Genomic DNA, 23,260 nt, shown 5'->3' on the forward strand with positions numbered 1-23,260 from the left:
CCCCCAGTTTCCTTGATTGTCCCCTAATGCATGGGTCGTGCCGAGGGCCTGAGTGCTTTTTGGGAATTCTGAGTGTTTCATTCTCTGCTGTGGTACCCATTACCACAAACTTAAGGTGTAAAATATTGCGTTATTATCTCACGGGGTCCAGACCAGGAGTCCCGAGAGGGTCCTATGTGTAGAGTTTCTCAACCAGGGCGTCGGCCAGGCTGCATTCTCACCTGCAGACCCTGCTGGGGAGGGAGCCACTTGCCACCGGTTCAGGCTGCGGGCGGATTGTACCTCCTTGAGACTTCCCAGAGCTCCCCAGAGGTTACCACGGTTTCCCACCACGTGGCCTTCTGCAGAGCCTGGCTGCATACCATGAAGCTGACAAGAGGCGTCTCTGGCTCCAGCCTGCTAACACAGAGCTTCATATTACTTAACATACAAGTGACAGGAGTGACAGCCCACCACCTTGCTGTGGTCTGCGGACAGAAGCGAGCCACAGGTCCCACTTGCACTGGAGGCGAAGGAACCACACAAACACCAGGAGGCAGGAGTCACCGGGGTCACTTAGGATCTGCGCATCACTCTGGGGTTACCGGAAAACCCAAAATGTGCAGGGAAAGAGCACCGGGGATTAGGATGGGGGACAATAAGAAGCGAAATCAAAATACACAGGAGTAGAGCGTGGCAGGTGTTCGGCCTGGCGCTTCAGCTGCTGGCTGAGACGGCCGCGTCCCAGGTGAGACCTGGATTCAACTCCTGGCTCTGGCTCCTGCCTGGGAGGCAGCGGCGCTGGGTCACGTACCTGGGTTCCTGCCACCCACGTGGGAGACCTGGGTGGTGTTCCCAGCTCCTGGCTTCAGCCCCGCGCTGTTCTTGGCCATCACAGGCATTTGGGGAATGAGTTAGCAGATAGGAACTCTCTTTCTCTCTCACTCTCTCCTTCTCTCCGACTCTGTGTCTCTCTGCTTCTTAAATAAATAAATAAAACTTTGAAAAACTTATACCACGGGGAGGGTTAGGAAGCCAACAGCCGTGACGACGGGGTGACTAATTGGTACACATGCAGGCTGCCCCCCCCCACGCCCCTGGGGCCAAAGGCTGCGGGTGTGCTGAACCTCACTGGAGTGAAGCACACTGAGAACTTGCTCCCGCCTGCTCCTTGGCTGCAGGGCAGAGTGACACAACTAGACACACTGCTCCTGTTGTCCCAGCCCAGCTGGGTCCTCTGCAACCCGGCACCTTTTCTTGCCCCGTCACTTCACAGAAAGCAGAGCTAGCCTGCTTGATGGTGTTCCCCTCTCTCTGTCTTGGTGACTCTGCATCTGTCTGTCCTGGAAGATGCAGGCCTCCCTCTGCCCATGGCTAGCCCTCCACTCCCGTCCTGTTTCTCTTTGAGATGTATCATTGAGACTGCAACACGTGCTCAATTCTCTGTCGATTGCAGAGCAGGTGGAAACACCAACAGAACTTTGCACCACTGGTCACCTCCTCACTCTGGTTCAGGTTTGTCTTTTTTTGCTTCCATCAAGGTCAAATTAAAGAGCAGCTACCTCTTCCTGTCCCTTATGATTTCTCAACTTTTAACAATTTGGCCTCTGCATCACTCTCTGGCAGCTTCTATCCTAAGTGCCACCAATGACCACAATCGTGTGGTATGAGCTACTTCCTCTCCCCAGTACTCACAGTTCACAGCCTCTCTTGCAGCTAGCTATGGTCACATGACTGAATTCTGGCGCGTGGACGTGACAGGTGCTGCACCTTGGTGCTGATCCTTGTTCTTCCCACCTGCATGCAGAGCAAAGGAGAGTGTGAGATTCTACAGTGGCACAGACGTTGTGTCCGTCACAAAAGGAGGGGAACCTGGGTGCTTGCATAGTTGTACGGAGCAGAGTGTCTCTGTGTTATTTCTCACTTATACTGAACTCGGATGTAGAAAGAAATAAAGTGTTGCTGGGGCCGGCACTTGGCCCACTTGGTTAATCCTCCACCTGTGGTGCCGGCATCCCACATGGGCGCTGGGTTCTAGTCCCGGTTGCTCCTCTTCTAGTCCAGCTCTCTGCTGTGGCCCGGGAAGGCAGTGGAGGATGGCCCAAATCCATGGGCCCTGCACCCGCACGGGAGACCAGGAGGAAGCACCTGGCTCCTGGCTTCGGATCGGCGTAGTTCTGGCCGTGGCAGCCATTAAGGGGGTGAACCAGTGGAAGGAAGACCTTTCTCTCTGTCTCTCTGTCTCTGTCTCTGTCTCTCTCACTGTCTAACTCTGTCAAATAAATTAAAAAAAAAAAAGTTTTTTGTATAAGCCACTGATTTTGGGAGGCTGTCTCCTAGAGCAACTCTGACCCTTGTTAATATGTAAATGTGTCCCAAGAGTGGGTGCTGGCATAGTAATAAAAGAGCAGGCGCTTAGCCTAGCAGTTAAGACTCTGCTGTCAGTGCCCTCATCCGTATCCGAGTACCTGGGTCTGAGTCCTGGCTCCACTCCCAGTTCCAGTTTCCTGCTAATGTAGAACTTAGGAAGCAGTGGTGATGGCTCAAGTAGCTGGGCCCCTGACACCCACATTGGGAGACCTGGTTTGAATTCCTGGCTCCTGATTCAGCCCCAACTGTGGTTATTGTGGGCATTTGAGGAGTGGACCAGCAGATAGAAGATTCTCTCTCTCTCTCTCTCTCTATTCCCCCCCATTAAAATGCAAATAAGTAAATAAGCAAAAGTTGATCACACAAAAACCCTGTATGGCACAGAATTAATGGCCATGAAGTGGATTGCATAAAAACAGAAGTAGGACTCTGATGGTTCGCCAAGGACTAAAGCCAGGAACCAGGAGCTGCTTCTGGGTCTCCTATGTGGATGCAGGGCCCAAGGACCTAGGCCATCTGCTGCTGCTTTCCAGACACATTAGCAGGGAGTTGCATCGGAAGTGGAGCAGCCAGGACTTGAACCAGCATCCATATGGGATGCCGGCACTGCAGACGGTAGCTTAACCTGCTGCACCACAGTGCTCCCCAACTGTTCTCGTTTCTGTAAGTCGTCACAATGCCATAGTTGATATTTGTGACTTTGTTTTTCTTTTTTTCTTTCTGGACAGGCAGAGTGGATAGTGAGAGAGAGAGACAGAGAGAAAGGTCTTCCTTTGCCATTGATTCACCCTCCAATGGCCGCCGCAGCCAGCGCACCGCGCTGATCTGAAGCCAGGAGCCAGGTGCTTCTCCTGATCTCCCATGGGGTGCAGGGCCCAAGCACTTGGGCCATCCTCCACTGCACTCCCTGGCCATAACAGAGAGCTGGCCTGGAAGAGAGGCAACCGGGACAGAATCCGGTGCCCCGACCAGGACTAGAACCCGGTGTGCTGGCGCCGCAAGGCGGAGGATTAGCCTAGTGAGCCACGGCGCCAGCCGTGACTTTGTTTTTCAACTGTGCATCCCGTATTGCCTTTGCCCTCTGCCAGGGCCTCTGCCGTACAGAGGCTGTATACTTGGGAGGGTGACTCAAACCTTCATTTCTGAAGGAGTTGACTCCTCAGTGGGGATACACCACTGTCCCCAGGGGCCAGCCCTGGGCGGAGCTCTCGCCTCAGCCTTCCACCGTCCTGCAGTGCAGCATATGGTGCAGGACCATCTGTCAGCCAGGCTGAGGTTTCTGCTGCTCAGGCAGGCACGGGGAGCTCTCTGTGAGGGGCGGGAGCTGGGGTCAGAGGAAAATTCCCTGCTCGTGCGACTTGCGCCTGCCGGTTCACCTGTGCCGTCTCCTCCCATGTGGCTGTGCCTGCCTGAGCTCATGGCTGCGCTGGTGAGAAACCACCCAACTCACAGTGGACGCTAGGCCACAGGGCTACTTAGGATGCCAGGGCTCGGAAGCAAGTGGAAGAACGGTGTGCAGAGAAGGGCCTGGGCCTGCTCCCGAGTCCCAGAGGCCTGTGCCGGGATTCACTCTCGGTGTTTTGCAGATGCCCGTACCGCGTTTCCGTTTGCCACAGCCACTGTGTCAGTAACTGCTGGTTCCCGAGGCACGAGAGGAACAGCGTGCTCTGCAGCCTGCGTGGACAGAGCTGTGGGCCCCGATCATTCTCGTAGTAGTAGGTCCCAGTTTTTAATTTTTGTCGTGCTTACATCCCACCCTTTATTTCGCATGCTTTACTGAGCCTTATAAAATCCTTGCTATTTCTGACTTGCTGGACCCAACCAGAACCATGTCATCCTGCTACTTTCCCAGGTGCACCAACAGGTCGGCGCTCCCAGGCGATGCTGGCGTCGCAGCCCCTAATGCCGTGGTGGACCACGTCATGGCGGATAACTGAACCGCCGATGCAGCCCTGAGGACATGTGCACTCTGCGCCCTGCTCTGTGGAAGCAAATTACTCCTGGTGTTTCTTACAAATCACATGGAGGAAAGCACCACTTGCCGGGTCGGTAGTGAATACCAAATGCCAGGGGCACTCCTGCAGCTGGAACGGCTGCTGGAACTGTAGTCGTTGCCCTGTTAAATGAATGAAAATTCATAGTCACGCTCCAAGATGTGGCCACCATATTTACAGGCCAGACACGCGACTCAGTAGGGAAGTGACTGGTTGCACCACCCCAGCACCCTTCACGACTCGGATGGCGACACTCATTTCTGCGGCTCCGCCAGCGTGTGAGCCAGCTGGCGCTGTCCAGGTAGAGGGTCACAGACTGTGGGGCTTGGATACTGGAAATTTTCTCACAGTTCTGAAGGCTGGATGTCCAAGTTTAAGGTGCCGGCAGCGATGGTTTCCAGTAAGGCTTCTCTCTGGTTTGCACATTACCAGTTGTCATCTTGCTGTGTCCCCAGGTGGACTTCTCTTCCGTGGACACACACACTCCTGGTATTTCTGCCTCTTCCTTAAAGGACCCGGGTGCTACTGGAGTAGGGCACCTCACTTGAACTAGCTGTCTCCTCCAGGGCTTCCTTGAAGCCTGCTTGAAGGATTGGAGCTTCAGTGTGTAAGATGGAGGTGGGACACAATTCAGCCCAGGACACCCAGGCGTGCAATTTACCTCCAGTTTGCATCCTCACGGAGAGGGGAAGTTCCAGGGGCATCCTCCCATAATGGCCTTTTTTTTTTTTTTTTTTTTTGACAGGCAGAGTGGACAGTGAGAGAGAGAGAAAGAAAGGTCTTCCTTTGCCGTTGGTTCACCCTCCAAAGGCTGCCACGGCTGGCGCGCTGCGGCCAGCACACCATGCTGATCTGAACACGGGAGACCAGGAGTAGCACCTGGCTCCTGGTGCTTCTCCTGGTCTCCCATGGGGTGCAGGGCCCAAGCACTTGGGCCATCCTCCACTGCACTCCCGGGCCACAGCAGAGAGCTGGCCTGGAAGAGGGGCAACCGGGACAGAGTCCGGCGCCCTGACCGGGACTAGAACCTGGTGTGCCGGCGCCGCAAGGTGGAAGATTAGCCTAGTGAGCCGCGGCGCCGGCCCCCATAATGGCCCTTACTCTGTGGGTCAGCGAGCCAAATGATCTGTATTATTTACTAAATATGGGCATGAGCTGCTTACCGATGGGGACACATCCTGCGAGATGCATCATTAGGGATGTCGTCATGGTGTGAGCATTGAGAGTGTGCTGTCACCAACCTGGACGCTATGGCTGTTCCACTCCCAGCCCGCATGGTGCCTGGTGCGTGGTGTGGGCCGTTGCTTCTGGCCTACACACCTGTGCAGCATCACCATCCCGAGTACCTGTAACACAGTGGAGAGTATTTGTGCATCTAAATGTGCCCAGACACAGGAAAGGTAGAGTAGTATGGTGTACGAGACACACAAATGGTGCAACAGTGAGGGCACGCAGGGGGACGGAGCTTGCCGGACTGGAAGCTGCTCTGGGTGAGTCACCTGCTTGGGAGACCTGGAAGAAGCTCCTGGCTCCTGGCTCCAGCCTGTCCCAGCTTGGTCCTTGCGGTCATTTGGGGAGTGAACCAGTGATGGAAGATTCTCTCTCTCTCTCTCTCTCTCCCCCCCCCCCTCTTTCTCTCTCCTTTTCTCTGTATCTCTGCCTTTCAAATGAATAAATAAATCTTTTTTAAAAAGTTTTTTTTTCTTCAATAGTAGATTAGCCTTAGTTTACTGTGACTTTTTAAACATTTTATATGTTTTTTTAAATCCTAAATGATTTATTAGTTATGAATTTTACAAACATTATTTGAGTTAGCAGTATCGGTGCAGCTAGAGGGTACTGCGCCTTCTCCACGCTGCACAGCGAGAACCACCAATAGTGTGGCGGAACTTGTGACCCCTTCCAAGGCCATGACTCTTGCGGCCTGCAGATGTCAGCCGACGCATTTCCCTGCACTTGTGGACTGGTTTGGTGATCCAGTGGGTGACAGGATTTCTTCTGATGGCTTTATGGAATGAATCAATGAGGGTAACCTCAAAGAATGCGTTCCTGGAATCTTCACCAACCCAATAAGAATTCAGGACTCTCGGTGCCCAGCTCGTTCCTTGGCAACACACTGAAGGCTTCCTGCACACTTTAGCTGGTTAACACCATGATGGACAGGCGTGCGGTAGGTTGCACCCTTCAGAACTGGGCGCCTGTGACCACCAGGGCACACACGAATGCTGTAGATGACGTTACCTTGTTTGGCCTTGTAGCCCAGTCTGTGTGCCTTGTCGGGCTGAGTGGGGCGGGGTGCCCTGTGCAGCGCTGAGAGCTGGTGGCACTGCCAGCAGCGGGCCCGCAGGAGGAAGCACACACGGCCGGCTGCTCCTTTCTCCATAGCTCCTGGAGGCACTTGCACGCACCCAGCTTCCCCGATGGCTGCCGGCCGACGGAAAGGACATGTTATACTGTTGACTTGATAATGCTTAGCTAAAAACAGACACATCATGCAGCTTACGGAAACATTTTTCCTTTATATGCTTATGCTGGCTTATGCCGTAAGCTTTCTTCTACCTTTATATATATTTTACTTTCTTTGCATGTGGTAAAGCAGGTTAAGCGCCACTTGCGATGACAGCACTACCTATCAGGTGGCTGCTGCACTTCTGAGCAAGTTTCCTGCTAATGCACCTGGGAAGCAGCAGGTGACAGCTCAACTGCTTGGGTCCCGGCCACCCATGTGGGAGACACAGATGGAGTTCTTTGCTCCTGGCTTTGGTTTGGCCCAGCCTTGGCTGTTGGCATCTGGGGGAATGAACTAATGGATAAAAAACCTCTCAATCTGTGTGTGTGTATGTGCATGTGAGACTCTGTCACTCTGCCTTTCAAATAAGTAAATAAGTAAATAAATAGAATTTTCAAAATAAAAATAACAAAAAAATGTTTGGTTAAAAACTAAGACACAGAGGGGCTGGTGCTGTGGTGCAGCAGGTTAATCTTCCACCTGCGGTGCTGGCGTCCCATGTGGGCACCAGTTCTAGTCCAGCTGCTCCTCTTCTGATCCAGATCCTTGCTAATGCGCCTGGGAAAGCAGTGGAAGACGGGCCAAGCACTTGGGCTCCTGCTCCCACATGGGAAAACTGGAAGAGGCTCCTGGCTTCAGATCGGCCCTGCTCTGGCCGTTGTAGCCATTTGGGGAGTGAACCAGTGCGTGAAAGACCTTTCTCTCTGTCTCTTCCTCTCACTCTCTGTAACTCTACCTCTCAAATAAATAAAATCTTTAAAAACAAACAAACAAACAAAAAAAACTAAGACACAGGGGCCAGCGCTGTGGCGTAGTGGGCTAAACCTCCACCTCCACCGGTTTGTGTCCTGGCTGTTCCTCTTCCAATCCAGCTCTCTGCTATGGGCTGGGAAGGCAGTGGAAGGTGGCCCAGGTGCTTGGGCCCCTGCACCCACCTGGGAGACTGGGAGGAAGCTCCTGGCTCATGGCTTTGGATGAGCCTAGCTTGGGCCGTTGTGGCCACTTGGGGAGTGAACCAGCAGATGGAAGACCTCTCTGTTTTTCCCTCTCTATATCTGTAACTCTGTCTCTCAAATAAATAAATAAATAAATCTTTAAAAGAAAAAAACAACTAAGACACAGGCACACGCATTAGCCTAGGCCCGCACGGCCTCACTGAGCAGTCTGCACAGGTAAGGAGGTAATGAGGACAAGGACGGAGCTGTCGCTCCTGTCTCTGGACACCTGCTGAGGGACCAGCCTGAGGCCCTGGCTGAGGGGGTCCCTCTTCAGAAATGTGGCCCGCGGTGGTTTGCTCCTTTGTCCCTCACAGATTTGCTTGTGAGCGGATAATGCACGATGGACGTTGTTCTTCATTAATGAAAACCTTTCAGGGTCAGAGTCCTTGTTTTCAAACTTTACCTAATTTTTTTTTTTTTTTTTTTTTTTTTTTTTTTTTTTTTTTTTTGTGACAGGCAGAGCAGACAGTGAGAGAGAGAGACAGAGAGAAAGGTCTTCCTTTGCCGTTGGTTCACCCTCCAATGGCCGCCACGGCCGCTGCGCTGCGGCTGGCGCACCGCGCTGATCCGATGGCAGGAGCCAGGTGCTTCTCCTGGTCTCCCATGCGGGTGCAGGGCCCAAGCACTCGGGCCATCCTCCACTGCACTCCCTGGCCACAGCAGAGAGCTGGCCTGGAAGAGGGGCAACCGGGACAGAATCCGGCACCCCAACCGGGACTAGAACCTGGTGTGCCGGCGCTGCTAGGCGGAGGATTAGCCTGTTGAGCCACGGCGCCGGCCAAACTTTACCTAATTTTTAAAAATTTTTAAATTTCTTTTATTAACATGTAATACTTGCACATTTATGGTGCCATAAAATATTTCAACACATGTAGGAAGCATGTTCTCCAATCAGGCATCAGCATTTCCACGTCCTTATCTTTTCTTTCCGCTTGGAGCTGATCCCTCCTCCAGTTTGTCACGCAGTGTGCAGTGTGTAATACGTCGGTGTGAACCAAGGTCACGCCACTGTGCTGTGCCACACTAGGCTTTGTTACTTCCAGCTGTGTTTCCCACCCTTTATCCAACCTCCCTCTGTCCCTCCCCCACACCCTTCCCAGCCTATAGCAATCACTACTCTTTTCTTCTTGCATTATTTGTTTATTTCTTTGAAGGGGAGAGAGAGAGAGAGAGAGAGAGAGAGAGTCAGAGACAGAGCGGTCTTCCATGTGCTGGTTTTCTTCCCAAATGCCTGTCGCTCCCCCTCTTCGTGGAGGAACGACACTAAACCCTGCCTAGGCTTCATATCCGAGTCATGGCACCATTATGTCGCTCCCCCTCTTCGCGGAGGAATGACACAGGACCCTGCGCTGTTCTTTTGTCTGCTCGGCCCTTCCCGGGTTTGCTGCTGGTTCTTCCCAGGTTGGCTACCGTCCCTTCCACCTCCGTGGAAGGGCGGTTCCCCCTGCCACTTTCCCCACTTCCGCGGGGGAGCGGCACACCGCTGGCCGGCTCTCTCGGGGGCTGCTCAGGTGTTCCCTTTAGATAGATGTTCCTGGTGCATGTTGTCTCTCTCCTCCTTTATAGTCCTCCTCCACCAATCCCAACTCTGCTACCCACACGCCGAGTACGCTGCTCTCCTCCAATCAGGAGCAGGTCCTGCTGTTTATTGGTTGAACTGGAGGCAGCTGTGTAGAAGCTGTTTCCTCCTCTCCCAGCGCCATATTGTGGGAGAGCAGATGCATAGAATAAGTCTTAATTCCAGTAACTTAGTCTAGTCCGAGTTGCTCCCCACAAATGCCCACAACAACTGGGGCTGAGCCTGGCCTAAGCCAGAAGCTAAGAACTCCATCCTTGTCTCCCACATGGGTGGCAGGGGTCTAAGTACTCGGGTCATGATGCTTTACCTTCTTCTTCTTTTTCCTTCCTTCCTTCCTTCCTTCCTCCCTCCCTCCCTCCCTCCCTCCCTCTCTTCCTGTCTGTCTTTCTGCTGGTTCATTCCCCAAATGGCTGCAATGGCCAGGGCTGAGGCCAGGAGCCGGAAGCTTCATCTGGGTCTCCCATGTGGGTGCAGGGGCCCAAGGACTTGGGCCATCTTCCACTGCTTATCTTAGCAGGGAGCTGGATTGAAAGTGGAGCAGGTGAGACTTGAACCGACACTGCAGGTGGCACTTTAAGCACAGCGCTGGCCCTCATCAAGTTTCAATCTTCTGCATGTGGATTTCCCAGCACCTCTTATTTAAGAGGCTGTCTTCTCTCCATTGTATTTTTTGTGACCTTTGTTGAGAATAAGTTGGCCGTAGACCCATGGATTCATTTCTGGGGTCTCCGTTCTGATCCATTGGCCTGTACGTCTGTTTTTTTTTTTTTTGCCCACACCGTGCTGTTCTGGTCACCATAGCTCTTCAGCGTGTCTGGGAATCAGGTGTTAACTCCAGTTTTGTTCATTGTTTTGGCTACTCAGAATCTTTTGTGCTTCCATATGAATTTTAGGGTTGTTTTTCCTAGTTCTGCAAAGAATGTCATTGATATTTTGATGGGGATTGAATTGAAACTAAGTCAGTTGTACAGTATGGACTATTTAAAAAAAATAAAAAGGTTTTATTTATTTATTTGAGAGGTAGAGTTACAGAGAGAAAGACAGAGACATAGACAGAGACAAAGAGTAAGGTCTTCCATCTGTTGGTTCACTCCCCAAATGGCCTCAATGGCCGGAGCTGGGCTGATCTGAAGCCAAGAGCCAGGAACTTCGCGCAGGGTACAGGGGCTCAAGCACTTGGGCCATCTTCTGCTGCTTTCCCAGGCCATAAGCAAAGAGTTAGATTGGAAGAGGAGCAGCCAGGACATGAATTGGTGCCCATATGGGATGCCGGCACCATAGGCAAAAGCTTAGTCAACTACACAGCACCAGCCCCAATAGTATAGACATTTTAATAATACTAATTCTTCTAATCCATGAACATAAAAGGTCTTTCCATTTTTCATGTCCTCTTAAATTTCTTTCATTAATATTTTGTAATTTTCATTGTAGGGCTTTTTCACATCCTTGGTTAAATTTATTCCAAGATACTTTATTTTATAGCTACCATGAATGGGATTGCTTTTATAATTTCTTTCTCAATGAGTTTGTTATTGGTGTATACAAATGTTACTGATTTTTTGTGTTTATTTTGTAAGCTGCAACTTCATTTTTTAAAAAAGATTTATTTGAAAGGCAGAGTTATATGTAGAGAGGGATAGGCAGAGAGAGAGAGACAGAGAGAGAGAGACAGAGAGAGAGACAGAGAGAGAGAGACAGAGAGAGAGAGAGAGAGGTCTTCCATCCTCTAGTTCACGCCCCTAATCACTGCAACAGCCAGGGCTGGGCCAGGCGGAAGCCAGGAGCCAGCAGCTTTATCCTGGTCTCCCATGTAGGTGCAGGGGCCCAAGCACTCGCGCCATCCTCCACTGCTTTCCCAGGCACATCAGCAGGGAGCTGGATTGGAAGTAGAGTGGCCGTGACTTGAACTAGCACCCATGTGGGATGCCAGCACTGAAGGCAACAGCTTAACCCACGGTGCCACAGCACCAGCCCCTGTAACCTGCTGAACTTATCAGTTCTAATTTTTTTTTATTTGACAGGCACAGTTAGACAGTGAGAGAGAGAGACAGAGAGAAAGGTCTTCCTTCTGCTGGTTTGCCCCCCAAATGGCTGCTACTGCTGGCGCATTCTGCCGATCCAAAGCCAGGAGCCAGGTGCTTCCTCCCGGTCTCCCATGTGGGTGCAGGGCCCAAGCACTTGGGCCATCCTCCACTGCACTCCCGGACCACAGCAGAGAACTGGACTGGAAGAGGAGCAACCGGGACTAGAACCCGGAGCCCATATGGGATGCCGGCACTGCAGGCTGAGGATTAACCAAGTGAGCCACAGCGCTGGCCCCCCAGTTCTAATATTTCTAATATTTACTGAACTCATTAGTTCTAACTCTTTTGGTTGTGTCCAAACTCATTCTACCCAAGTTCTTCAGTCATCATCTGTAGCCTTTAGGAGTGTGCATTTGCAGGAAGCTGGTAACAGAGGCACAGCTGGAACCCAAGCCCAGGCACTCTGACTGGGATGCGGGTGTTCCAGTTGGTGGTGTAACCATCAAACCAAGTGTGCACAGATTTTGATTGTTTTGAATTTATTGAGATGAGATTTTTGGCCTAATGTATGCTGCTATTAGAGAATGTTCCATGTGTTGATGAGAAGAATGTGCACTGTGCGGCTTGCGCTTGGCCTAGTGGCGAAGGCTCCCGCATCCCAGCTCTGTTTGCAACTCCAGCTTCCTGCTGATGTTGACCCTGGGAGCCGAGGATGAAGGCTCTGCCGCCTCCAAGGGAGACTTGGATTGAGCTTCCAGCTCTCAGCGTTGGCCTGGCCCCTCCCAAGCTGTTGAGGGCATTTGGGAAGGGAACCAGTGGCTGGAAGCTCTGTCTGTCTGTCTGTCTCTGTCTCTTTGCCTGGCAAAAAACGAGAGAAGAACATGCATTATGCAACTGTTGGATAAAACGTTCTATAAATGTCTGTTAGTTCATTTAGTCTATAGTACAATTTAACTCTGATGTTTCTTCATTGATTTTTGTCTGGATGATCCGTCTATTGATGAAAAGGGGGTGTTGAAGTTCCCCACAATTAATGTAGTGGAGTTTATTTTCCCCGATTATATTGAATGTTTGTTTTATAAAACTGGGTGCTCTAGAATTAAATGCATATACATTTGCAACTGTTATATCTTCTTGTTGAATTGATCTCTTGATCAATTCTTTGTCTCTTTTTATAGTGTTCATGTTAAAGTCTGTTTTTGTCTGATATAAGCAGAATGTAGTTACTTTGCTTGCTTTTGGTTTCTGTTTGCATGGAATATCTTTTTCCAGCCTTTCGCTTTCAGTTTGTGTCTTTAGTGGTGACATAAGTTTCTTGTAAGTAGCATATCTTTTTCAAGATCTTATCTGTTTATTTGAAAGGCAGAGTGAGAGAGAGAGAGAGAGAGAGATCTTCCATCTGCTGGTTCACTTCTGAGTGGCCACAAAGGCTAGAGCTGAGCCAGGCCCACGTCAGGAGTGTAGAACTCCATCCAGGCCTCTCACGTGGGTGGCAAGCGCCCGTGTACTTGGGTCACCTTCCACCGTCTTCCCAGGGACACTTGCAGGGAGCTGTATTGAGTGTGGAGCAGCGGGGACTCCAACTAGTACCCATAGGGATGCCAGCATCACAGGCGGCAGCTTCGCTCTGCCCCACGCTGCCAGCCCGGGTAGCACAGCTTTGAGTCTCACTTTTGTATCAGGCAGAGAGACAGAGGCGGGTAGACAGAGATCTTCCCTTCATTCCCCAGATGCCAGCTGGGGCTGGGTCAGGCTGGAGCCGGAGCGAGGAGCTGGGTCTGGCTCCGCCACGGCGGGGGCAGGAGCCCAAGCACTCGAGCCACCGACTGCTGCCCTTCAGGGCGTGCAGCAGCAGGAGCCTGGACCGTAGCAGCCCTGGCACTGGGAGCAGGCACCGCAACCGGGGAGGTGGGCACCCCACGGAGCACCCTAACTGCTGTGAAAACACCCGCCTCAGCCTGCATCTTTTTTTTCCCCTAAGATTCATTTATTTGTTTGAAAGGCAGAAGGAGAGGGAGAGAGAGAGAGAGGGAGGAAAAAGCAAGCTCTTTCGGCAGCTGGTTCACTCTCCAAATGATCACATCTGGGAGACGGAAGTCCACCCTGGACCCCTACCCGGGCGGCAGGGCTCTAAGTTTGGGCCCCTCCTGCTGCCTTCCCAGGCACATTAACAGGGAGCCGAGTCAGGAAATGGAACAGCCAGAACTCTAACGGGCACCCAGTGTGGGATGCTGGCTTCATAGTGGTGAGTGGTGGGAAATTTACTCCATTTACATTCACGATTACTATTATTTAAAGAAGGTTTTAAAAATTCAATTTATTTGGGAGGCATGAGAGATCCCATCTGCCTGTTCACTCACAAGAGCCCGCCATGGCCAGGAGGGACTGGGGCCGGCAGCAGCCAGGAACTGGGAACTCGATCCGCGCCTCCCACTTGTGTGGCAGGAACCCGGTTATCCCAGCCGAGCCCGAGCCGAGCCGTGGCTGCTGCCTCCTGGGGTCTGCTGCCTCCTGGGGTCTGCCTGGGTGGGAAGCAGTCGGGAGCTGGCGCTGAGCGTTCCCCAATGGAACATGGGTGTGTCGACCGACAGCTTTGACTGCTAGGCTCAATGCCTGACTTGCCAAAGGCCTACCGCTCCTGACAACCCGACACCGGGGCCTTCAGAACCGAAATGGGCCAGAGAACCCAGCAGAGGACCCATCGGAACCGCCGGGGACCACATTTAAAGTGGAGGTCACAGGAACACAGACGCAAAGGGGCGGGCGGATCTGTCTGCCCGTCATCACTGCAGAAACCGGGAGCCAGCGACCGAAACCCACCCGGTGACCCAGTCCGGCCCCCGCACCCGCCCAGGCCGACCGAGCTGGGCGCTCTGAGGGCCGTAAACAGTCCTGAAGACCTTACAGGGCAGCGTGGGCGCAGCGGCCTGGAGACTCGAGCCTGCCGCGAGTGACCCTGCGGCACGCCCAGACGCCCCACAAAGCAGGACACTGTGGAAAATCGAAACTTAAAAAAAAAAAAAAAAAAAAAAAAAGATTTATTATTTAATTTGAAAGGCAGAGCACCAGAAAGAGAGGAGAGGGAGAGAAAGAGATCACCCATCCAAAGGTTCACTCCCTACATAGTTGTAACAACTGGAGCCAGGCTGGGCCAGGCCACGACAGGCTGAAGCCAGGAGCCTGGAACTCCGTCCAGGTCTCCCACGCGGGTGCAGGGGCCCAGGCGCTCGGGCCATCTTCTGCTGCCTTCCCAGGCCATAGCAGAGCAGCCGGGACTCAAACTAGCACCCCGATGTGGGATGCTGGAATGGCCAGCCACAGCTGAACTCGGTGTGCCGTAGTTATTACTGATAGGTAACGACTCGTCATTAAAAAAGAGCCCTGTTTGTTTTGCATGTCCTTTCTTCGTTGCCGCGGGGGTTTCTGCATCCCCATGGGTTCATGGTGCAGCTATCTTCCTCCTGCTTCTACGCACAGGGCTCCCTGCGCATCCTCTGTGCGGCGCGTCTCGCGGCTTGCACTTCCCCGGGAAAGCCTTTATTCCCTTCATGAATGAAGGAGCGCCTGGCGGGGCATGGCGAACTTGCCTGGGAAGTTGTCTCTTTCGGAACCTGGAGAACACTGTTCCCTTCCCCCCTGCCCTGCGAGGTTTGTGCTGAGAAATCTGCTGCTGTCAGTCTACTGGGTGCCTCCTGCCTTTGTGTTGGATTTTTTTTTTTTTTTAATGTCTTATTTATTTGAGAGACAGAGTTACCGAGAAAGGTAGAGGCAGAGAGATCTTCCATCCAATGGTTCACTCCCCAAATGGCCACACATGGATGCAGGGGCCCAAGGACTTGGGCCATCTTCTACTGCTTTCCCAGGCCATAGCAGAGAGCTGGATTGGAAGAGGAGCAGCTGGGATTCGAACCAGCGCCCATATGGGATGCTGGCACTGCAGGCAGCAGCTTTACCCACTATGCCACAGTGCCGGCCCCAATCAATTAATTTTTAAAAATAATACTAAGTGGAGGTTGGCATTGTGGTGTAGCAGGTTAAGCTCCCACATGTGATACCAGCATCCCATATGGGCACTGGTTCAAGTCCTGGCTGCTCTACCTCCAATCCAGCTCCCTGCTAATGGCCTGGGAAGGCAGCAGAAGATGGTACAAGTGCTTGGACCCCTACACCCATGTGGGAGACCCAGATGGAGCTCCTGGCTTTGGCCTGGTCCAGCCCTCACTGTTGCAGCCACCTGGGGAGTGAACCAGTGGATGGAAGCTCTTTCCCTCATTCTGTCACTTTGCCTTTCAAATAAAGAAATCCTTGAAAAGTAATAATAAGTGAAGTCTTGAAAGGTGTGAAGTACTTGCACTTCTGCATTTTATTGGCACAGCAATCCAGGGGGGCATCTTGGAAGAGGAGCTGGCCATGACTTCTGACTGCTCCGGTAGCTCATGGCAACGTGTCATTCCTCCAAGGCCCTGGACTTCTCGCAAAGCCGGATCCCAGAAGTGTTCCATTTCTAGCGCAGCACTGCACCCAGCCCAACTCTGTCCTGTCCTCAGAAGCCTTGGCGCCCGCACTCACTTGTCCCGACAGCTGAGTCTCCCAGGCGTGTGTTTCCGACACGCGTCCGTCTGTAGTGGAGTTCTGCTCTGGCAAGTAACTTTCCTCCGTGATCCACTTGTCCAGAGTTTCCAAAAATCCCCCAGCAGCCTTCAGCCCTGCCCCACTTTTACAGTGGGTAACGAGTTCTTGAATTATTTAAAACGTCCAGAAATAGCAGTCGGTTCCACATCGTGGTTGGGCCCAGCCTGTGCTCTCAGCATTGCTGGCCAGCGTTTTGCTTTGGCCGTGATGTCACGGTGCTGAGAGGGCCAAGTGTCTGCAGTCCCGGTCATTAGGGGTTCCTCACGCTGGACACGGACCATCCTCAAGCCTCCTTTAGTCTCACTGCCCTTGTCTGGGCATTTTCTTTACTGCCTCTGTCACTTTGTTCTTTTTTTTTTTTTTAGATTTATTTATTTATTTGAGAGGTAGAGTTACAGACAGACAGAGGCAGAGAGAGAGAGAGAGTCTTCCATCCACTGGTTCACTCCCCAATTGGCTGCAATGGCTGGAGCTGGGCTGATCCGAAGCCAGGAGCCAGGAGCCTCTTCCGGGTCTCCCACGCGCGTGCAGGGGCCCAAGGGCTTGGGTCATCTTCTACTGCTTTTCCAGGCCACAGTAGAAGAGAGCTGGATCGGAAGAGGAGAAGCCGGACATGAACTGGCACCTGTATGGGATGCTGGCGCCGCAGGCGGAGGCTTAGCCTGCTACACCACAGCAGCGGCCCTGTCACTTTCTTCTTGTTCCTCCGATCACAGCTATGATGCAATGGGACAGGCCCGACTGGTGGCGCAATAATTGTCACTGATTCCCCACTTTGTAGCCCTTGAGCACTTTTTAAAAACCGAGTGATGGACACTGTGGCACAGCAGGTGGATGCCTGGGATCAAAGCTTGGCTCTGCTTCCCACCCAGCTTCCTGCTACCGCACCTGGGAGGCAGCAGGTGATGACGCTCGAGCTTGGCTTCCTGCCACCACACAGGAGACCCAGATGGAGCTCCTGGCTTTGGCCTGGCCCAGCCGTGCCTGGCTGCTGGGGGCAACTGCGGAGTGAACCAGTGGATGGAAGATCTCTCTCTCTGTCTCCCCCACCTCTGTTACTCTTCCTTTCAAAAATAAATCTTTAAAAGTAAATAAATAAATAAGCATGAGAGAAAATGACTCAACCAAGAGACGTGGTAAACAGGTGAGGCTGCTGCACTGTTTCAAGTAGCAGGAGCTCACGCGGCAGTAATGACAGAAAGCAAAGTCTGTAACAGTCACTATCCTTAGCAAACATCCCAGACTGTGTACATATCACTCCAAGTGCTGTAATTTGTTTAAAAGTCATTTGAGAAGCAGAGAGACAGAGACAGAGATGCCCCAGCCTCTGGTTTACTCCTCAATGCCTCCAACAGCCAGGGCTGGGCCAGGTCAAAGCCAGGAACTCAGAATCCCATCTGGGGTGGCAGGGACCCACCTGCCTGAGTCATCCCCACTGCTCCCAGGGTGAGCCCCAGCAGGACCTGGGACCGGGCCAGAGCCGGGTTTCAGAGCCGGGCACGGCGGCGCGGGAGCAGGGCGCCCCGGCAGCAGCCTCAGCACGCCGCGCACCTGCCGTGCTGCACCGCGGTGGGGGTGGCGGCGCAGGAGGCTTGACAGCCCCAGCATCGCCGCAGCCGGGAAGAGAGCTGTGCTGAGGTTGCGATGATGCTGTGTCACTAGGTGACAGGAATTTTTCAGTTCCGTTATAATTTTTTTTGAAAAAAAAATAAGATCTTTTTATTTATTTATTTGAAAGGCAGAGTTGGAGAGACAGCAAGCAAGCGAGCACTCTTTTATCTGCTGGTTCACTCCCCAAATGGCCTAATGGCCAGGGCTGGGCCAGCCTGAAGCCAGGAGCCAGGAACCTCACCCAGGTCTCACGAGACCCGCTGTGCCACAGCGCCAGCCCCATAAGAGATTCTTTTATGCCTATCGTGGGAGCTCTACAGTTCTCCGATCACGGGTTGAGCTGAGAGTTTGGCGTTTTCTTTCTGCAAGGACTCTGAGGCTCTGAAAAATCTGTCTCCTACCGTAGCCCCACAGTCATTGTCATTGCCGTAAAAGTCAAGGGCAGCCACCACTTGCACCTCCAAGGCACCTGTTTTAGTTGGCGCCTCATCACAAAAACCACCGGTGAGAACTTGATTGACCATGTCACAGGATAGCATGGGTTGGTGGCATCACACTTCACACTGGCCAAGAGCTTAGCACAGGCAAACCCCCCGACGCCAGGAAGCCAGTTCCCCAGTCCCAACTTCTGGAAGCCATTCTCTGGGATCCTCTCCTAGTACTGATTTCCGTCTCAGTCAGGGTCCAGGCAATGAGAGAGAAACCACAGCAGTGCTTGGCAGAGAGAGTGTTAGGGATGCTTAGCCAGGTGTCCGGTTGTTAACCAGGTAACCACAGGTGTCAGCAAAGCAAACTCTGAGTATCACAGAGGCAGCAGCAGACAGCAGGAAGGAGCATCCGCAGCTCCCGGGGCTGCGGGAACCAAGGAAGATTGGGAACTGTAAGGCGAAGAAACTTGGAGGGCCCTGCAGAGCTGAAACTCAGACCTCTAAGCCTGGTGCTGGAGTCTCTGCGTGGGACACCACAGGGCTGGTTTTGCAATTGTTGGATGAAAATACCAAGTGGATTCAGCTGCGGCAACAGGCAGGCTCTGCTGCTGGGGGCCCGCAAGAGTAATTGTTAGGGTGCCTCTGGCAGGAACAGGAAGCGAGTGGAAGGAGCAAGTCCCGTCTTCTCCTTCCTCTGGCCTCGCTATCTCCCTCTAGTGGACAGAGCCAAGCACGCAGCCCAGTGACAGAAACGGGATTTGCGTTTGTCCCAGCTCTGGTATCTCACAACAGGAAGTAGAAGGGTGGGTTTGGAAGTGAGAGAAAATAGCTAGTACAGAAGTCTTTATACAGTCTCCCAAGAAAGGTGAGAATTTAGCCACAACGGCTGGGGCAGTGCCAACGCAAAGCCAGGAGTCAGGAGCTTCTTCCAGGTCTTCCCACACAGGTGCAGGGGCCCAAGGACCTAGGTCATCCTCCACTGCTTTCCCAGGCCATAGCAGAGAGCTGGATCAGAAGTAGAGCAGCCGGGTCTCAAACTGGTGCCCATATGGAATGCCGGCACTGCAAGCGGCGGCTTTACCCAGTACGCCACACAGACTGTTGGCTTCTGATTGGCTCAGCTCCAGCCATGGCAGCCATCTGGGGCGAGAACCAGGGGATGGAAAACCTCTCTCTCTCTGCCTCTGCCTCTCTGGAACTCTGCCTTTCAAATAAAAAGACTGCTGTAGGAACCTCTCTCTCTGTCTCTGTCTCTCTCTGCCTCTCCTTCTCTCTCTGTAACTCTTTCAAATTAAAAATTAAATATTAAAAAAAAAAAAAAAACACAAAGAATCCAGCAGTCTGGAGCTCCTTCAGGGTCTCCCACAAGGGTCCAAAGACTTGGGCCATCTTCTGCTGCTTTCCCAGGCCATAGCAGAGAGCTGGATTGGAAGTGGAGCAGCTGGGACTCGAACCAGTGCCCATATGGAATGCTGGTGCCACAGGCGGCGCTTCACCCGCTACGCCACAGCGCCGGCCCCATGAAAGCATTTTAAATGTATTTTAAGATGCACACACACAGCCTTTGACCAGCTGAGATTTAAAACAACCTTAGGGCCCCATGCAATCCGCAGCAGGAAGTGGCTGGTGACGGCAGAGCTTTCTCCACGCAGCCGTTCCTCCCCGAAGCCCGTTTAGATGTGGCCATGAGGGATCAGCAACCAGGAAGAGCTTCTGAGTGGGAGCTTCAGGGAGCTACGGGGAACAATGGCCAGAGGCCCCTGCTCCACAAATCAGGCAGGGCCGAGGGCTTTGCCCCCTGCCTCTTGGACCTCTCCCCACTTGGCTTTTCCGAAAGGGGTCAGAGCTGAGGTTGTCCTTCTCTTGCTCCACAGTGAACACTGGGTGTTTGTGAAATGAGCGAGACTGAGCGGGCTGTAGTGACTGGGGGCGTGTGGGGGAGCGCTGAGTACACTCTGTGAGGAGAAACCCGTGTTGGCTCAGAGGCACACTTGGACACACAGCCATGTTCGTGTCTTCTTGAGCCCACAGCAGACTTCACTTCCTAGTAGGGCTGCCACATTTACCAGATGAAAGTATAGGGGGCCTGGCGCTGTGGCGTAGTGGGTAAAGCCACCTGCAGTGCTGGCATCCCATATGGATGCCAGTTCGAGTCCCAGCTGCTCCACTTCTGATCCAGCTCTCTGCTATGGCCTGGGAAAGCAGTAGAGGATGGCCCAAATCCTTGTGCCCCTGCACCCATGTGGAAGACCTGGAAGAAGCTCCTGGCTTCAGATCAGCACAGCTTTGGCTGTTGCAGCCAACTGGAGAGTGAACCAGCAGATGGAAGACCTCTCCTTCTCTCTCTATGTAACTCTTTCAAATAAATAAATCAAAAAAAAAAAAAAAAAAAAAGAAAGAAAATATAGGAGAGGGCAAGCATCATGGCACAGCAGGCTGAGCTGTTACCTGTGATGTCAGCATCCCAATAGGGCACCAGTTCAAGTCCCGGCTGCTCCACTTCCTATCCAGCTCCCTGCTGATGCACCTGAGAAGGCGTCAGAGGATGGCCCCAGGAGTGCTAGGTCCTCTGACACCCATGTGGGAGACCCAGATGAGGCTCCTGGCTCCTGGCCTTGGCCTGGCCAGCCCAGGCCATGGTGGCCTCTTGGGGAGTGAACTAGAAGATCCCTCTCTCTATTCCCCCCTCTCTCTTTCTATAACTCTGCCTCCAGATAAAAAAAAATACATAAATATTTTAAAAAGCAAAAATAAATAACTGTGTGGAGATAGTATTTTTTTAAAAGTCGGCACTTGCTCAGTAGACGTAACTTCTTTCTTCCAGATATTTCCGATTCACAGTCGATTGAATGCACAGATGTGGAGCTCAAGGACGCGGATGCTTGGAGACTGCGCGGCTCAGAGCTTCGAGCTCGCACGCAGCAGAGCTGAGCTTGGGGCTGGTTTCAAACACGGCGTCTCGGAATGGTAGCACCTCTGCTTCCGGCCTTAGCTTTCAACCCCTGCCTACCCTCCAGAGCCCAGCTCCGCTACTGGGTCATTTCAGGGACCCCAGGTGGCAAGGACCTGCCGCCCCGTGTGGGTTTGGAGTACCTGCTTACGTTTCCCTAAGTGTACAAGAAAACAGTTGTCTCTGGTGAGAAGGCCAAGCAGAGGGGCACTGAGCAGGAAGCCTGTTCTTCACTCTGCAGGATGCCTCTCCTCTTCCTAGGTTCGCGGTTCTGTGTCTGCCAGCCACTGAGACAGTCATCTGTTAGGAGGCAGAGCTGAGACGGCGCAGTCCCCTGCAGCGGGCCCAAAGAATCAGTTTTCAATTCCTTGAGCCTGTACACAAGGCATTTTCAGATGAAGGGGAGGAACTGTTCAAAACAAACAAAAAGGGAGTGACTTTTTTTCCAGGAGGACTGGTAAAGGCATGCCAAACACCTCATCTCCTCCCACCTCCATTAGAGAACAAAAAGCTTCGGGCAGGCCGGTGAAGGTCTGGTTTCTGTTTTAGCAGGGTCTCAGAAGGAAATGACTTCTCTGAAACCGTAGACGCCCAACCCAGCTGCGGCATTGTTAGACCTCAGGGTAAACAGGAAGCTTCCTGCCTCGGCCCTTCATGTCCCTCTCCCAGACTGAGACTGTTCAAGGATGGTAAAAGGACAGCTGCCGGCCATAAAACCGGCCCATTCCTTAGATCCCTAGAAAGCAGCAACCGATCTCCAAGGTTGCAGAGAAAACGGCAACAGCTACTGCCCTGACTGTCCGAGGCGCGACCACCTAGCCCGGGCCCCAGGCCTTGGAATCGCTTGTTTTGGGGGACGATGAGATACAGCACAAAGGCTGTGCTGAGACCGCCACGGCAGGGAAATCGCGCCTACCCTATGCAGCTTGAGTCGCCTTTTCCAGTAGGGAACACTCTGTCCTCATTATGTCCCAACACCAGGCAAAGAGGAGCCTCCGAGAGCAAAGAACCTCACGCTGCTAAGGGAGAGCTGGGATGGGACCCCCAGCTCCCCTGCATGGGGTGGGGGCAGGGGAGGCCTGGGACTTGCAGCTGTTGCTGAGGGAGAGAGCGGTGCGACCAGCGGGAGGGACACTAGGGCAGGGGTGATAAGCTTTTGCCAACAAGGGCACTCAGTGTCTTGGCAGGAGACAGAAGGCTGTCCCCCCGACTCCGTGTATGTTTTCAGAAGCAATTGACTCTGGACCAAACTCTCAGCTGTGCTGGTGCTGCGGGGAGGGCCGGGAGACGCCGGCTGGCTGGGCTGAGCGCACTGTCCAACACAGGGTGCTGGGGCTCAGCCAGGAGCTGCCCTTTGGCTGGCAAGTTGCGCTTTCTGTCATGGTTGGTCGGAGGGAGTGTGGCCAAGATTCCAGTTCTCAGGACTCCCAGAAGCTGCTCATGATTGTCCATCTGTTTTGAAGAGCTTCTGCCGAGTGGAATTTTTGGCTCAAATGGGAACGAGAGGTGATGAGACAAAGCCGAACTCTTACCTGACTCAAGGGATGGACAAAAACAGCCCAGCAGGGTCAAGGTCTCACTGCACTTACTGTGCCTATCCGAGGGGCCTGGGGGCAGGCAGAATATCTGGTTTACGGACTGGTGCTGCCACGTTGGCTGCTCTGACCTGGGTCTACCAATCAAGCAGGCACAAGCTCTTGGGATGCCAGGAAAACCTGTCACCTTAGGAAACTGACGCAGGACAGAACGCCTTACCGCCAGATGTCCCTGCGTCCCCCCCAAACGGAAGATGACGTCAGTCACTCCTCAGTGCTGTATCGAGGTGGAGGGCGAGTTTTTTCTAACTGCCGAAAGCAGAACTGGAGACACTTTCTCCTGATACCACGTGTTTAAGCCTCTACCTAAGTGTTTAGACAGATGATTCTGTTGTTTAAGCATCTGAAAGGGAACTACAAAAGATTCTATAGCTCACCACTACCTGCTAGTAATAGTATCATTTAATTAGATAATGAAGGGGCCAATGCTGTGGCTTGGTAGGTCACCACTGTGGTGCCGGCATCCCATATGGGCGCCAGTTTGAGTCCCAGCTGCTCAACTTCCATCCAGCTCCCTGCTAATGTGCCTGGGAAAACAGAAGACAGCCCAAGTCCTTGGGCTTCTGCTCCCTCATGAGAGACCTGGAAGAA

The 23,260-nt window shown here is 52.8% G+C and overlaps 1 pseudogene; it reads right to left on the reverse strand.

Annotated features, from left to right (window-relative positions):
* Positions 1-6,154: 6,154 nt before the first annotated feature.
* LOC100344078 (large ribosomal subunit protein eL15 pseudogene) lies at positions 6,155-18,220 on the reverse strand (annotated as a pseudogene).
* Positions 18,221-23,260: the final 5,040 nt, after the last annotated feature.

Source organism: Oryctolagus cuniculus, chromosome 7 (assembly GCF_051225735.1).
Source record: "Oryctolagus cuniculus isolate XC-2025 breed Fujian yellow rabbit chromosome 7, ASM5122573v1, whole genome shotgun sequence".
Lineage (NCBI taxonomy): Eukaryota > Metazoa > Chordata > Mammalia > Lagomorpha > Leporidae > Oryctolagus > Oryctolagus cuniculus.